Source organism: Hoplias malabaricus, chromosome 15 (assembly GCF_029633855.1).
Source record: "Hoplias malabaricus isolate fHopMal1 chromosome 15, fHopMal1.hap1, whole genome shotgun sequence".
NCBI lineage: Eukaryota > Metazoa > Chordata > Actinopteri > Characiformes > Erythrinidae > Hoplias > Hoplias malabaricus.
This window is the reverse complement of record NC_089814.1, coordinates 13,910,113-13,928,079: the sequence shown is the minus strand read 5'-3', so window position 1 is coordinate 13,928,079 and position 17,967 is coordinate 13,910,113. Positions and strand designations below refer to the sequence as shown.

At 41.4% G+C, this 17,967-nt stretch overlaps 1 pseudogene; it reads right to left on the bottom strand.

Annotated features, from left to right (window-relative positions):
• Window positions 1-4,523: 4,523 nt before the first annotated feature.
• On the bottom strand, window positions 4,524-5,446 carry LOC136668747 (olfactory receptor 52D1-like; annotated as a pseudogene).
• Between the last annotated feature and the right edge of the window lie 12,521 nt (window positions 5,447-17,967).

The following is a 17,967-nucleotide window of genomic DNA, read 5'->3' as shown; positions in this document are numbered from 1 at the left end:
AAAAATAATTTTTCTTTGGAAAAAAAATGCTGACTTTCAGCCTTTTGTTTGTCAGAACTATGCAGAGAAACTTCAGACATTTGTTATTAGAACAGCTCATATTGAGCTATATTCAGCTGCCTCTCTATGCATTATACGTTCCAGCTCGCACCCCCTCTACAGGTTACTGTTGCCTGGCCTGCCTCCTGCCCAGCCCTCTGGGCACTTTATGCAATCTCCTTGCTGCACAGCTTCCTCATCCTAGATTTGCTCTCATCCTATCATCTCATTCTCCCAGCCTCTACATCAGCAGCTTGTGTACTTTGTGGCTGCTCATCCCAATCTCTTCCATTTGCGGCCGTGCATTACCCTGCCTCTAACTTTACAATTCTCACTTTTCTATTCAGGTGCTGCTGCAGACCCTCATCCTGACTCCTCTGCTGCTGTGCTCCTCCCACACTCCGGCTTCCAGTTTATACTCTTTTCAGATGCTGCTGTGGACTATCTACAGGACCCTCTCCTGTGTTACCTTGCTGCTCACACTCTACAGCTTCCAGCTCCTGCTCTGTTTTCAGGTGCTTCGGTGGTCCTCTATCCCCCACTTTGTTTGCTGCTGCACTACTCCCAGTCTCTGACTTTCCAGCTCATCGTGTTCTCGGGTGCTGTTACGGGCCATGTCCTAAACCCTTTGCGGCTGTCCCACACCCCGCCTCTTCCTTTACAGCACACCCTCTCTCCTGATATGGACCTTCATCCTAATCCCCTTCACCTTGCGGTTTCGCTGCATCCTGCCTCTTCCTTTACAGCCCTCCTCTCTCATCCCGCGGATTTTCGTCCCAACCCCTAGCTTTGCTGCCGCACCTCCCTCCTCCAACTTCACAGCTTGCGCTCTCTCCCCAGAAACTGCTGTGGACTCTCATTCATATGCCTTCCTCTCAGAAACAAACAGCTCCCTGCACCCACTGTACGGTTCGCACTCTCTCCTGCTGGATCTTACTTTGTGCCTCTCTGCTTGCAGTTAAGCTTCTCACAGCTCTAGCTTTGCAGCTCGTGCTTTCTCCTACTGCAGACCTTTGGCCCAGCCTCTCTTCTTTCCGATTATGCTGCAACTATCTTTTTCAGCTCTTACTCTGTATCAGGTACTGCCATGGACCTTCGTCCCATTCTCTCCTCTTGGCAGCCACATTGATCTCAGCTTCTAACTTTCCAGCTCGTGCCACTGAGGACCTTCATCTTTCATCTCTCTGCTAGCAAATGCACTTCACCCTGCCTCCTATGGTACCGTTTGCACTGATTCCTCCAGGCACTGTAGGCCTTCAATCTGTCTTCTTCACAACCATGCTGCTTCTAGCCCCTACGTTCCAGCCTATGCTCTCTCCTCAGGTGCTACCTTGGACCAGCACCCAGGCACTTGACACAACCTCAAATTCAATTCACCATCTTACATGCTGCCTCTTCTCTGGCACCTGTTTTTCATCACCATCTAGGCATCTTAGCTATCTTTGAGTCAACTTTCTACCTTACCCCCCTGCTTGAGCTCTTCAGCACCTTTGGATTTGATCGATAATTATTATATTATTATCAAAACAGCCCTCTAAGGCACAGACTTGTGAGACAGCAAAGACTATAAGACATTGAGGCTAATGCCTCCAGCTTAGACACGATCAGGAAGGGTAACAGGAAGACGAAGAATGCTCCAGCAGGGAGCATATAACACAGAGGCTGTTCTGCCAGAGAGGAGGAAAATGGGAGTCTCAAGGCGCTGTAGAGCTCGTAGCAGTGGAGCAGCAGCCATGACTATGGTAGATTGCGTTACCAAACACGAGCAGTCCCGTAGCAGTGTAGCCGGAGATGAAGGTAAGGGGAGGCTCAAAGCCGTGCGCCAGCATCTGATGCAGATGCGGGGGTCACTCAGGAGGTCAGTAACAGTGGGAGGAGAAGCAGGAGAGAGGAGCACTGATGCAGAGCAGGAAAGACCGCAGAGCACAGAACAGTCGAAGTGGTTTGCAGGCGCGACAATGACCATACCAGATGTTGCTTGTCTACATAAAATAACAGAATGTCTAACTGAAATTAAAGACTGGATGATTCAAAATTTTCTCATGTTAAATTCTGATAAAACTGAGGTCTTGTTACTAGGTGCAGATACTCAGATACATTCACTCAGAAATGCTGCTATTAACCTTGATAATTCAACAGTAAAACACAATGCCATCATTAAAAACTTAGGGGTAGCCTTTGATTCGACTCTCACATTTGATACCCACATATCCAATACAGTCAAAACCGCCTTCTTCCACCTACGCAATATTGCCAAAATTCGGCATATTTTATCATTAAAAGATGCAGAGAAACTAGTGCATGCTTTTATAACTTCACGTCTAGACTAATGCAATGCACTCCTGGCAGGGAGCTCGTGCAAAGCGTTACACAAGCTTCAGTTAGTTCAAAATGCAGCAGCCAGGGTGCTCACTAGAGCTAGAAAATTCGAACATATCACCCCAGTTCTCTCGTCCCTACACTGGCTACCTGTAAAATTTCGCATTGACTATAAAATACTCCTCTTAGCTTATAAATCTCTAAATGGTTTAGGCCCGCAGTATCTTACTGAACTTCTCATACCTTATCGCCCGTCACGTACACTTCGTTCACAGGATGCCCATCTACTCTTTGTTCCTCGCTTTAAGAAAAACTCAGCAGGAGGAAGAGCCTTTTCTCACAAAGCTCCTCAACTCTGGAATAGCCTTCCGGTTACTGTTCGGGACTCAGACACACTCTCAATCTTTAAATCTAGATTAAAAACCTACCTTTTCAAACAAGCTTTTGGTTAATCACTCACTTTCAGGTTACTCCTTCTATATTGGTGTTCGGGCTGGTTTTCATATTATCACTGTTCTGTATTAACCCTGTCATATCACCATAGCTACAGCATTCTTAGTTAGCTTTGTAGTAACCGCCAACACGCTGTCTGTCGCTGGGTTCTCTTGCCTGACCAATGGAAGCTTTTTTCGCAGGACAAATTTGCCCGTTCTTTACCATGACCCTACTAACCTCTGTATTTTTATTTGTTCCCTTTGTCTGGCTTTCTTTCTCCTGTCTCTCTCTCATGCTTTGAGATGTCCTGCTGCTCTCCAGGTGTTGCCCTGATCCAGCCCGTGTCCTGTACAAGATGCTGGCCTTGTCTCATCTACACTATCATGCTTGTCCATGCTGTTTTATCTCAGGTTAACTCTGCACCTAATTTTAACTCACACAGAATCCCTGATCACCTCCTCCTTCATCAGACTCATACATCACTAATATCATCATTCTCATCATTTTCTTTTCTGCTTCTCCATCATCACTAATATACTACATTTATATTACTATAACCCCTTCATCGGTCATCATTTCACTTTTACTTCTGTTCTCTGTTGTTTCTCCGGTGTCTACCCGAGGAGGATGGGTTCCCCGTATGAGTCTTGGTTCCTTCCAAGGTTTCTTCCTCGTGTGCTGAGGGAGTTTTTCCTTGCCACTGTTGCCCCTGGCTTGCTCAAAGGAGGCTTGGACCCGGATCTCTGTAAAGCTGTTTGTGACGACTTTTTGTTGTGAAAAGCGCTATATAAATAAAATTTGATTGATTGATTGATTAATACGTAACTTGAAATACCAGGCAGTCCCATAGCTGTTTAGCCGGAGCAAGTTTTAAACAGGGTGCTTGGTGGGCTTAATAGTGGCCGAGCACGGCTCCGAATATGGGGATCAGCAGGAATGACCCAGCACGGAGGAGCAAGCTGACGTAGTGAAGCAGTTGAGTCAAGATCCGTCTCCTGAACTAGATGAAGCAAGTTTGTCCAATGCAGAAATGACGTGAATTTGCGGGGTATATAGAGGGAGGAGTTCAGGCGTGGCCCAACTCCCAAAATTATGTTATTATATAACTCCAATTAAGTGCCACAGACTCTCTGTGTTGAAACAAATAATGAAATATTAGTTCTATTTGAGCACAGTCACATAATGTCTTTTTATTTGAGTGTTTAACTCAATTATTGTGTTTTAAATACATTAATACTGAATGCTTAAAAGTGTTTTTATATAGTTTTTTGCAATTTTTAGTAATGCATATTTCACTCACCAGTGAATAATCTTAATGGGATCAATGATTTTGTGCTTTAGACATAAGGATTGCAGTGAATTATGGTGTAAATTTGTTTGATGTGATTTGAAGCACATTAAAGTTTTCTGTCATGGACCTCTGTCAGCTGTTGTTCAGTGATATCAGGAAAGAAATTATTCAAATATACATTATATATGGAACATGAAACAAATTGATTATTTATCTGAGCATTGTCACATTGTTTTATTTGCCCCTGAAAGAGATCTAGCTGTACAGCAACAAGGAACATTAACAGGCATAGGTACAGGGACTACGTTCTGGACAAGGACAGATAATCACACATGGGATTTTACAGGTACAAGACATACACAGTGATTGGGAATGACCCTGCTGATATAAAAAAAATAAGTTTATAGCAATGCAGAACTTCACAACCTTTAAAATGAAGTCAGTTTTTTATGCCTTTAAAAAGTCTCCTGCGCACCTCCGACAGCTTAAGACCATACATAAGTGGATTAAGAAGAGGTGGGATGACAAAGACTTCAACTTGAAAAAAATTGCGCAGAGACTCTGGAAAATCCTTTGATCCATAGCGACTGAACATTAAGTCAAACAGCACAGCTGTAGTAAAATTCAGCAGAGACAGTAAATGTGGGCCACAGGTTTGAATAAATTTCCTTTTGTTATCACGAGAATTTCTACAAGCAACAACCAGTCTTTGATAGGAAAGCAGAACAACCAAAGCATGTGCCATAAATACACAAATTGAAAAAAGGCATATATATTGAGTGCTGTACTGGGTATGCAAGACAACTTGACTATAGACCAGTTATCACAATACAGTTTGTCTATAGTTGATCCACATAATGGCATTTGAATGGTGAGCAAAAGAGTTGGGAGCCCTATAATAAAAGGAAAAGCCCAGGAGTATATCAGAGCTTTAGTCACTGTGTTGGTTTTTATAATACTGTGATATTCTAAAGGTTTGCATATGGCCACATATCTGTCATAAGCCATTATCACTAACATTGTGTACTCACACATGAAAGATGAATATATAATAGTCACCTGTGTCATACACTCACTGTATGAAATTTCATTTGATGATGAAAATAAATCATGGATAAATTTAGGATAAAACCCTGTTGTTCCATAAACTTCATTAAAACACAAATTACAGACAAATATATACATTGGTGTATGCAGTGACTTGTCCAGTATAATGGTTACAATCAACATGATATTTAAAAGAATTATTAAGAGGTAAACAGAAAAAGATAAAAAAATAAGCACATATTTAAATTTCAAATCCTTCATTCCAGTCAAGGTCAACATTAAACTGTATGATGTGTTCTCATACACTGAAGTCATCACTGAAAGTTGACGAAAAAAAACAATCATAAAATACTTAACATAATACCTTCTTTTCTAAATGATTGATTTTAGAAAGTGTGGGGGGAAAAAAAGCTTCATCATGTGTGTGTGCGATGGCATCAGTAAATGTTCTTCTCTTGCTTCTTGACTCCTTATATACGTAAATGCCATGTCAAACCAGTGACACATGACTCTGCTTGCTTAGTGACAAGTTATTAAATAATTAATTAACTGCATTTTAACTCATATCTGAATATATTCTTCTGTGCCAGGTTGGTCAGACAGCTGTAAACAAAACCATCTGTTCGGACTGGTCCTCATTTGTACTTAAAAAAATACTGAGCATTTTCTGAAAACAAAATGGGACACTACAGCTTTGTGTTTCTTACAGACAAATGAAGAAGGCAGGATAATCTTTTATTTCATGTACATTCTCTATTGATGGTTTAGGAAGTAGCACATAGAGACACCTCTTTTTACATCTCTTTTGTTAATCATTTTAAGCACACCAGCACATTGTTGGAGGACTTAAATGTGACATAAGCATAAGGTTACTTACTCATGTACTAATCCTCTTTTGGAAAAGCTAGGATATTTTGTAGAATGCAATAGAAACAAGAATGTACTATTTGTTTGTTCTAGTGAACAATTATTTAACTGAAAAAGTACAAAGAGAACATTTATGTTTTTATTGACAGAGTTAACTGTATTTTTGAAATAAAATTGGGCTTAACGGTACAATAAAGGGACAAAAACATCATGTGAAATCAAACAGGTTACACCATTTGGAAAAATTAGATTTTTTTATCCTATATTAATGGGTGAATATAAAAGGTATAAATAAGCATTCACCAAAGCTTCCTTCACATGTTAGCAAAGTTGTGGCTAACAGCTATTTGTCAATCTGTTTGATATAATATTGTATCTTGCTACTGTGATAATTATAGTCACATTGACTTATGGGTAGTTTGGAAAACTTCTGTCACTTAATGCAGTCCACTGCTACTTCAAGAAGTTTGACCTGGAAATATATTAGGAGAAAGCCAACTATATACTGCAGAGATCTCAGCCCTAAGTTCAACTCAAATGGTCAAAACAGCTGCTGAATGTGTATGACCTACATATTTAGGAAGGTACCATTCGTGTGGAGGTATTTATTGGGATTTTAGAGAGACATAAGCTGCCATTCAGGTAATTCCTGGGAACTCGATGGTTATTTCAGCAAAACAATGTTGGGCCTCATTCTGTATGTGCTAAGACAGTGAGGATTTGAAGACACAGAATATCTGTGCTTGACTAGTTTGCCTGCAGTCCACATCTATCGCAGATAAATGATGAAAAACAATGTCTTGAGTCATATCAACGAGTCTCACACAGAGAAGAATCACACAAAAATGACCACTTACGTTTGAACAGTTGAAGTCCCAACTTTTTGTGTACTGCAGGTAGCAAATTCTAAATTTGCTTATATTTACAAAACGCAATCAATTAAATCAGTAAAAATAATTTTTCATTTGGAAAAAAATGCTGACTTTTAGCCTTTTGTATGTCAGAACTATGCAGAGAAACAGCCATTTGTTATTAGAACAGCTCATACTGTAACCTTGTCTAACTGGGATTCTTGCATATCTTGCATCCTCTATAACCCTTGCAAAATCCCTTGTTATTTTTCATTAATTCATTCATTATTTGTAACCTCTTATCCAGTTCAGGGTCGAGGTGGGTCCAGAGCCTACCTGGAATCATTGGGCGCAAGGCGGGAATACACTCTGGAGGGGGCGTCAGTCCTTCACAGGGCAACACAGACACACACACACATTCACTCACACACTCACACCTACGGACACTTTTGAGTCGCCAATCCACCTACCAACGTGTGTTTTTGGACTGTGGGAGGAAACCGGAGCACCGGGAGGAAACCCACGCGGACACGGAGAGAACACCTTGTTATTATTATCATATTCAATTATAATACCTCTGCCTCTTACAACTGATGGGTTCTAAAATCTAAGAAATATCTTGAGTAAATATTTTGATATCCAAATCTGTACCCTATCTTACAATTTGTTACAATTGTAATCAAAGTCTTATAATGACAAAAGGAAGATTATTAATTTAGATATTATCATTCAGTATATGCAGCGAATTAAGCTCATTTCAAGATTACGACTTCGGGAGTCTAACAGAAGGCCTTCTGAATGCTTAGATACATCACTGACTCTAAACATGAGCAATGGGCTTTTTAACTAGTAGAAAATATAGAGCCAACAAAAGTTTTAAAGCTCTATCTGCTCTGGTTTGGCAACAGATACATACCTTCTTCAGAAGGTCTATTGACTTAATGAGCTCTATTTCAATCTATGACACTCTCATAGCACTAGCTACAACAGACATTTGACAGTTCAGTAGCCAGTGGATGTGTACTGAGCAGCAAGGTAAGAGAGTGTGTTCGCATGCATGACCTTACATACTCTCTGACTGCATGCAGTTAGGTCCAGTGGCCCACAAAGGCCCACCAGCTATGCCCCTGCTAGTGATGTGGGGCAGTGAACACAGACACCTGGGGTGGTGGGCAGCCACATTGGCACTCTGGGGGCAGTTCGTGGTTAAAAGTCTTGCTCAAGGGTACTTCAGATATGTTTTAAGGGAGGAGAATATGCTGTTACTTCTCTCACTGTTGCATATGGATATTGTTTTATTCAGGGATATTTTAAAAAAAGGGGACTGGAGAAAGTGTGCCAATTATCGTGGCATTATACTTCTTAGCCTCCCGGGGAAAGTCTATGCCAAGGTGCTGGAAAGGAGAATCCATCCGATAGTCGAACCTAGGATTTTGGAGGAACAATGAGGATTTCGTCCTGGCCATGGAACTATGGACCAACTCTTTACTTTTGCACAGATGTTTGAGTGGGCGTGGGAATTTGCTACTCCACTCTACACATGCTTTGTGGATTAGGAGAAGGCATATGTGTTCCCCGAGAGATTCTGTGGGAGGTGCTCCGGGAGTATGGGGTGCCAGGGTCGCTCCGGCGAGCCGTACGGTCCTTGTACTCTCAGAGTTTGAGTTGTGTTTGCATCCTTGGTAGTAAGTCAAGCTTGTTCGGTGTGGGCATTGGACTCCGTCAGGGCTGTGCCTTATCTCCACTCCTGTTCCTGATATTCATGGACAGGGTGGCGCGGCATAGCCTGGGGCAGGAGGGCTTCCGTCGAGGACCTCAGGAGGTGGCATCTCTGCTTTTTGCGGACGATGTTGTTCTTCTGGCTTCTTCGCACGGAGGCCTCCAGCGTTCACTTGAGCAGTTTGCAGCTGAGTGTAAAGTGGTCGGTATGCGGATAAGCACCTCCAAGTCTGAGGCCATGGTTATCTCCCGGAAACAGATGGCATGCTCCCTTCAGGTAAGGGGTGAGAACCTGCCCCAAGTGAAGGAGTGCAAGTATCTTGGGTTCTTGTTCACGAGTGATGGGAAGAGGGATGGTGAGATTGACCATAGGATAAGTGCAGCGTCTGCAGTAATGCGGTCACTGTACCGCACCGTTGTGGTGAAGAGAGAGCTGAGCCATAAAGCAAAACTCTCAATTTACCGGTCAGTCTACGTCCCCACTCTCACCTATGGTCATGAGCTTTGGGTAATGACCGAAAGAACAAGATCGCGGATACAAGCGGCCGAAATGAGCTTTCTCCGACGGGTCACTGGGCATACTCTCCGTGATCGGGTGAGGAGCTCAGTGACTAGGGAGGAGCTCGGAGTAGAGTCGCTGCTCCTTCGCATTGAGAGAAGTCAATTGAGGTGGTTTGGGCATTTGATCAGGATGCCTCCTGGACGCCTCCCACTGGAGGTATACCAGGCACGTCCAACTGGAAGGAGGCCCCGAGGTAGACCCAGGACATGCTGGAGGGATTATATCTCCCGGCTCTCCTGGGAACGCCTTGGGATCGCCCAGGAGGAATTGGTGGAAGTTGCAAGGGACAGAGACGTCTGGGCTTCTTTGCTCGCCCTGTTGCCACAGTGACCCTGAAATGGAGAAGCGGAAAAGAAAATGATGATGATTATGAAGAGGAATTTGATGTCACAATTATGTGTTGTACAGAAATGTATCAGAGTGTTTTATAAAGCTGGTGATAGACTACAGTTTACAGTCTTGAGGATGTAATAATAAACCTGTACCATGTATTTGTGAAATTTTCTTGAAATTGTCTTACCCTGAATGGGACATTTCACATCAAATAAACTATTAATTAATTAATTTATCACATAATTTATTTATGTAGATATTTTAGAATATATATTCAGTGGAATTCCCACTCAAGACAATAACCAGCTGACCTGGAATAAGATAAGAAAAGGAATAATAATAATCAGTGTCACAGAATATGTTTAAATTGAAAAGATTGCAATGATTACTGATGCAAAGTATTTTTATACTATTTTTATTTATATACACCATTATTTTAAACGTGAGTTTTTAAAGTGACTGATTTGGTGTTTATTATATAGTTTTATTGTTTATATAATATCTGCATGTATAATATTAAGGAAACAAATGCTCACTCACAAGCAGGTTATGCAAAACTGAATTATTTTCTTATAGAAAAATAGTGAAAAAGTCACAATTAACTTTTTAACCCAGTATTCTACAGCAGGTATTTGAATGTACAGAAAACTCATTCTTATGTTTCTTACACTTCAGAAAAAGTTACACTTCAGAATTGCTGAAAGTTTAAGACCATACATAAGAGGGTTAAGAAGAGGTGGAATGAAAAGAATCTCAAACTGAAAAGCATTTCATAGATGCTCTGGAAAGTCTTTCAACCCATAACTACTGAACAACAATCAAAAAGCACAGCTATAGTAAAATTTAGTAGCGACACTATATGTGGGCTGCAGGTTTGTATGAACGTCTTTTTGTTGTCACTAGAATTTCTACAAGCAACTTTTAACATCTGATAGGAAAACAGCACAATTACAGAATGTGCCATAAATATGGAGAGAAGCATAACGCCATTGACTGTTGTGGCTGAAATACAGGACAGCTTTACAAAAGACCAGTCATCACCATAAAGTTTGTCTGTAGTTGATCCACATAATGGCAGTTGACTGGTAAATATAATTTTGATTTCTCCTGCTGCGCCGCCGTTAATGAAACAAATTCATTCAAAGTTTTTAAAAAGTACGGGTTGATTCCTTCAAGAACCAAGAAACTACGTTTTAAGTTTAAGATCAGTGACATTGTAAAGATTTCACGTGTGAAAAGACATTTTGAAAAAAGATATGAGCGTAACTATATAAATGAAAATTTCATGGTTTCGGAACAGATACCGAGAGATCCTCCAGTTTACAAGCTGCAAAAAATGGATGGTGAAAACATTGATGGGGCATTTTATGAACAGGAGCTACAAAATTTATAGTTGGAAAAAATAAACCTATAAAATTGAGAACATTTTAGATGAAAAACTAAATAGGAGAAAGGTGTGTTTAGTGAAATGGGTGGCCTGCAAAGGACTTGATTTACATCAAAGTTTAAAAAGATTTGATATGAACACATTGAAAATCATAATCATATAGTCATGGAAGAGACCGGGTTCTATGCGACTCTCCCGAGCAACGCATCCAAAGACATCTATCCTGAAAACAAGATTTCATGTTACACCACCAAATTTGCCAAGCCTATTGAATTGACAGGTGACTGGGAGGTGGCCCTCACGGAAGTACAATATCCTCATTCATGGTACTCATTGACAGCGTGAGAAAGCATATTTTTTGTCCGATTCGGTGACGGAAATAACAAAAGAATTTTATACCTGTCAAATGAGTTTGGGGTATTACAGCAACATACATGTTCTAGTTCAGGAAATGAATAGAGTGGTAAAGTTAGCTCTTGAAATAAAAATCCAATATAATGTTAATACCAACAAAATACGTATGGTAACTGAGAAAAGTTATTCGCTGGGGGCTCAGGGGATTCTATCAATTATATTAGGTCTGGAACCAAAAACGTGTATACAGATATTATTCATTATCAAAGGGTAGGGGATAGTTTTGTACCATTGTTGAGATGTGTACATATAACTGGTGAGAACAACGGCGGCACGGTGGCAAGATCCCTCCCAGCGCTGGGATCTTGGGTTCAAGTCCCATCTGGGTGGAGTTTCCATGTTCTCCCCGTGTCTGTGTGGGTTTCCTCCGGGGTCTCCGGTTTCCTCCCACAGTCCAAAAACATGGAGGGTAGGTGAATTGGCTTCTCTAATAAATGTCCTGGTGTGTGAATGAATGTCTGTATGTGTGTGCCCAGATATGGATTGGCGCTCTATCCTGGGTTAAACCCTAGTGCCGTCCTCCAGGTGGACGGTCGTTCCTGGTCGAGAGTACGCTGTGGGCGTTTGGCTGCCGCTTCTCACCAGTGTGTGTGTGGATTGAGCGTTCTGAGCAGTGTGGATTGTAAAAGCGTCCTTGGGTGTCTAGAAAGGCACTATATAAGTGTAAAGATAAATAAATAAATAAATAAACAACGGAATTGTCACAATAACTTACGGCAAGCCACATAATGTACCTGTGACTAAGAGTTTTATAACCGATATAGTTATTGAAATTAAATCAGACAAGAATCAACATATTCCTTTTCTCTACGGAAAATTCATTGCTGAACTTCACTTTACATTTTACACTTTACACAAAACATTCATTTCGTGTTTGAAAAATTACCGGTATAAGCTACACGGACCCCAGAAATCTTATAGAATATTATACAAATGAAGCAGGAAGTGGTCTGCCGGGGTATGAAGGAACACAGACTATGTATGGTTCTGGGTTAGGCGGAATCTTCAAAGCGCTTTTTAGGATGGCTGTGCCTGTTATTAAAAGGGGTATATCTATTGTAAAACCACATTTTAAAACAGCTGCACAAGGTATAATAAGTGACGTCGTGAGCAACATTATTAGCAAGAATCAAAAACAGGATGGATCAGGAATTGCTGCGATTGCGCGCAAGAATGTTAAGAGGCCTCCTAGGAGGCATATTGTAATTATAGATAAAAAGCGAAAGCTCACAGAGAGCAAGGGCAGAGTGAAAAAGAACAAATGAAGAGACAACAAGCATGCTTCCTCCTCCTCCTCCTCCTCTTCCTCTATCAAGTGAAGAAGTTTGAACATTTTCTAACACAATGGCTTTCTTACACAGTCTTTCAACTGAATGCACCAAGTCTGAACTAGACATTTTTACGTTACCTTACACCCAAACAGGTATTGAAAAATATGCTTATGTTGAAATACCACCACTTTCCACCTTGACGGATGTCGGACCCTTGGAGTTTTACATAGCAGGAAATGGGGAAGATTACCTGAACAACACCTTTTTACATCTAAGATGTAAGATCACAAATCCTGATGGGTCAAATATTGTTAACGATGCCAAGGTCGGAATTATTAACTACCCTATAGCATCTCTATTTGCACAAATAGATCTTATGCTCCGGGATCGCCTCATCAGTCAATCAAGCAATACTTACCCCTACAGATCAATAATGGAGTGTGTTTTGAATTATGGCGCAGACGCCTTGCAAACACAATTTTCAACCGGAATGTTTTATAATGATACAGCCAGTCAGATGGATGTAACCAACCCTCAAGGTTGTAATAATGGATTAAAAAACAGGGCTCTTTTTAGCTCAGAAAGTAAAACCTTTGATTGAATCGGGCACATCCAATCTGATATATATTTTCAAGATAAACTTTTACTAAACGGAGTTGATTTAAAAATTAAAATGGTTCGAAGTAAAGAGGAATTTTGTCTAATGAAAGAAGGACCGAGAAATTACAAACTGAAAATTCTCTCAGCATCACTGTTTGTGAAAAAAGTAACAGTTTCTCCGGCTGTCAAACTGGGTCATGTGCAGGCGTTACTTAACGCTACAGCTAAATATACGTTAGAGAGGGTCTCTATGAAAACCTTCAGTCTACCCGCTGGCAGACGTATCTGTACCCAAGAGAATCTGTTCCTTGAACCCCTTCCTAAAACATTAATTTTTGGAATGATCGATTATGACGCTTTCAGCGGGGCATACAATAAAAATCCGTTTAATTTTAAACATTACGATACAGAGTTTATAGCTCTCTATGTAGACGGAACACAACACCCTGCAAAGCCATTGCAGCCGGATTTTCAAAATGGTAATGTCATCCATGAGTTTCATTTGTTAATTTTAGCTTCAGGAATACAACTTAAAGATCAGGGGTTGTCTATAAACAGACAAGACTACACCCAAGGTTACACTCTGGTCGCATTTAACCTGACCCCCGATGATGACTGCGGGCAGCATCTATCTAAAATAAAGTCGGGTAATATGAGATTGGAACTCAGATTTCAAAACCCTCTTCCGAGGACTGTGAATCTAATTGTGTATGCCAGTTTTGATTCAATTTTGGAAATCAACAGTTGTCGAAATGTTCTCATAGATTATCAATAACCATGAATACCGGAGAACTTACAGAGTTGGTGAGAAGTTGTCCTGCTCTAAGCAAAGTCTTATACTGTGTTTTTGCTAGAGATGAGTTACCTGAGAATAGATTGACGCAGTTTCCTGCGTTATTCATCATAAACACTCACCCGAGTCACATGCCTGAGGAACACTGGTTGGCTTTATGTCTCATCAATGAAGTCACAGGATATTTTTTGATTCATATGGAAATCACCCCAATTCCCCCATCTTTCCTGAATCTATTTATTTATTTATTTTTTAAAAGAACTGTCTGGAAAAAATACATAACTCAGAACAAGTTCAGAGGTTTGAATCTGTTTGTTGCAGACAACATTGTTACTTTTTGAGGAGCTGTGAAATGTTTAATTAAATCCAACGTGTGATTCTTTGACTGTTTGACCTTTGAAAATAAATTCTCCTTCATCATTCCATGAAGCTACATCATTAGACTTTAATATTTTCTCCATGATGTAAGAAGCATTTTTTCGGGTTCGGACTGGAACATTTGCTATAACCTCTTTAATAATTTCATCTTTGGTTGTTTGTAAATCCTCTGTTGCCTCCGTCAACAACTTATTTTCAGCAGGTAGGGAAAGGGTTAATTGAGATGTTTCCTCTTCTCCCTGTTTGACAATGTTTAAAAATCTTTGCAAGGCTGATGCATAAAGTTTAGCCTTTTCCTAAGGAATCAAATCAGATCTGTTCAATATATGACGCATCACATCATTTATATCATTTTCCACCATTACAGTTTCTTTTCCACTCGTCATGTTTTTAAGTTTATCTAATTAGTGTTGAGGCACCAAATATATCTTATCAGCGGTTTCCATGTTATCTCTGAACAGATGATATTAAACTGCTGATGAAGGGGACTGCAACACTTAATAAAGGCAGAAGAAAACCTCCGGATCGATTAACAGATTTTCTTGTAGCCTCCGAAGATTTTCTTTTATTAGCAAATAGTTTAATTAATTTTTTCTGTCTTAAACTAATGATATTGTCGAGACGTTAAAGGAATATTTCCTCTCAATAGATTTAGGGCTAATTCGCAGATGGCTAATATGAGATCTGAGGAAGCTTTACGTAATACAACCTTTTGTAAAAGCCTTCTCTACCTCATCGTTCTTAGCTAGCTGATTCCATCAGATCATCAATTACCAATAAATTTGTTTTGTGTGGTGGAAATAGTTCATCATCACACAAAGAGTCGGGTATTCCTTGAACAAAACGTATGTTTATTTTGTTCATCAGATCATCATAGAGAGGCTGCCAGCACATTCTGTAAGCTGGCGGCAGCGGCCGCTCCGGAACCAAGCGGGCTTTTGTTTGTTTAAAAAATATTTATAATATATGGATGCAGGAACACCTGCAGTACATATATATCACTGCCAGACACTGCTTCAATATCGCAAACAGGAAATATACAGTATCAGCGATGACCTCCAGGAGACGCTGCAGAACCTCTGCTTGCTTTCGAAGTTTCCTAATGCCAGCAGCCGGGGAAGGAGACAACGCAAGCGGTGTGAGAGGAAACAGAAGCGCGGCAAGCGAGGGGGGGATCCATGCAAGGCTAAGAGCTAACCTGAACCGGCAGGCTATCTCTTCTCTCTTTCTCTCCAATGTCTGCTCGCTGGATAATATGGACTATATCAAACTTAAGCGAACTAAACGACGAGAATACAGAGACTGCTGTGTTTTTGTTTTTACGGAGACATGGCTCAGACTCGCGGTGGTGGATTATGTGTCTATATCAACACTGAATGGTGTAAGAACTCTGTGCTGGTCTCTGCTTATTGTTCATAGGTAGTGTTCTCCAGAGCTATCAGAGAGGCAAAGCGTGCACACGGCCAGATCATCCACAGTCACTGCCAGAGCAGTAGAGACACTCGGTGCATGTGGCAGGGCATCCAGAGCATCACCAGCTACAAGACTACACCATCTGCGTGTGATGGAGATGCTTCCCTACCAGACGTGCTGAACCATTTCCACGCATGGTTTGAGGCACAGAACAACGTAACGGCATGAAAGTCCACCCCTTCTCCCAGTGTCCAGGTGCTGTCTTTTACTGCAGCCGATGTGAGGAAAACTCAGAACGCAGAGTCGACCCGCGGAAAGCTGCTGGACCAGACAATATTCCTGGCAGAGTGCTCAGAGAACGTGTAGACCAGCTTGCTTCAACATCTCTCTTAGCAGCGCTGTTGTTCCAACATGCTTCAAGATCACCACCATCATCCCCGTGCCTAAGAATTCTTCTATGTCCTGCCTCAATGACTATCATCCCGTTGCACTCACACCTGTCATTACCAAGTGCTTCGAGAGGCTTGTCATGAGGCACATCAAGACCCTACTTCCCCCCACACTGGTTCGCGTATCGTCCTAACCGTTCAACGGACGATGCCATATCCACCACGCTCCACCTGGCACTCACCCACCTGGACAAGAAAGACACTTATGCCCGAATGCTGTTCATAGACTTCAGCTCAGCATTCAACGCCATCATTCCTCAGAACCTGATCAGGAAGCTGAATATACTGGGCCTTAACACTTCTCTCTGCAACTGGATCCTGGACTTCCTGACTGGGAGACCTCAGTCAGTCTGGATCGGTAGGAACATCTAGAGCACCATCACACTGAACACTGGCGCCCCCCAGGGCTGTGTGCTCAGTTCACTACTGTTCACACTGCTGACCCATGACTGTGTAGCGATGCACAGCTCAAATCATATCATCAAGTTCGCTGATGACACGACTGTGGTGGGTCTCATCAGTAAGAACGACGAGTCAGCATACAGAGAGGAGGTGCAGCGGCTAACTGACTGGTGTGAAGTCAACAACCTGTCTCTGAACGTGGACAAAACCAAAGAGATGGTTGTAGACTTAAGAAAAACAAGGGATGTGCACTTGCCGCTGAACATCGACAACTCTGCTGTGGAGATTGTCAAGAATACCAAATTCCTTGGAGATCTCACCTGGTCCACTAACACCAGTAACATCAGAAAGAAAGCCCAGCAACGCCTCTACTTTCTGCGAATGCTTAAGAAGGCTCATCTCCCACCTCCTATCCTCCCCACTTTTTACAGAGGAGTCATCAAGAGCATCATGACCAGCTGCATCACTGTCTGGTTTGGGAACTGCACTGTGGCAGATCGCAAGTCCCTCCAGTGAATCATGAGGATAGCTGAGAAGATTATCTGATAGCTGAGAAGATGTGATGGTGTGTCTTTTCACTCCATCACTAACATCTGCACCCGCAAAGCACTCAGCATTGTGGGAGATCACACTCTTCAACCTACTGCCATCTGGAAAAAGGTATCGAAGCATTCAAGCCCTCACATCCAGACTCTGTAACAGCTTCTTCTCACATGCTATCAGACTCCTGGACACCTAGAGACTGAGACTGGACTGAAGAAAGCGCGCGCCCACACACACACACACACACACACTTCTTCACGCAAACACTGGTCTGTTGGACTGAAAATGAGTGTACTGCTTACACATATCCTTATTTACATCATCGTTACATCCAGTTACCGTTTACAGCACAAATACACTTTAAATTGCAGTGTCCCCCCCCCCCCCGCCACCCCCGTACTTATGGTTGTGTATTGTCTTGTATTGCATTTTATTGTATTATACTGTATGCATATTGTTTTGTATTTTCTCAGCCATATCTTTTGCACTTTAATGTGTATGCAGTGTTTTATGTTGCACTAGCTTTGCACTAGTTGCACTTTAATGTTGTGTATTGTTTTATGTTCTATGTCTTCTGCACTTTAATATGTGTGCACTGTTTTATGTTTGCAATAGCTTTGCCCTAGTTGCACTTTAATGTTGTGTATTGTCTTATGTAGCACCTTGGTCCTGGAGGAACACTATTTCGTTTCACTGTGTACTGTAAACACTGTATACTGCTGAAATGACAATAAACTTCTTGAACTTGAACATATAACACCATAAAATTTGATCCAGGATTTTTGACATGGAATCCGTACAATTTTCCAACAACATTTTGATAAAAAAAGATTTTCCACTATTGCTTGGTCCAC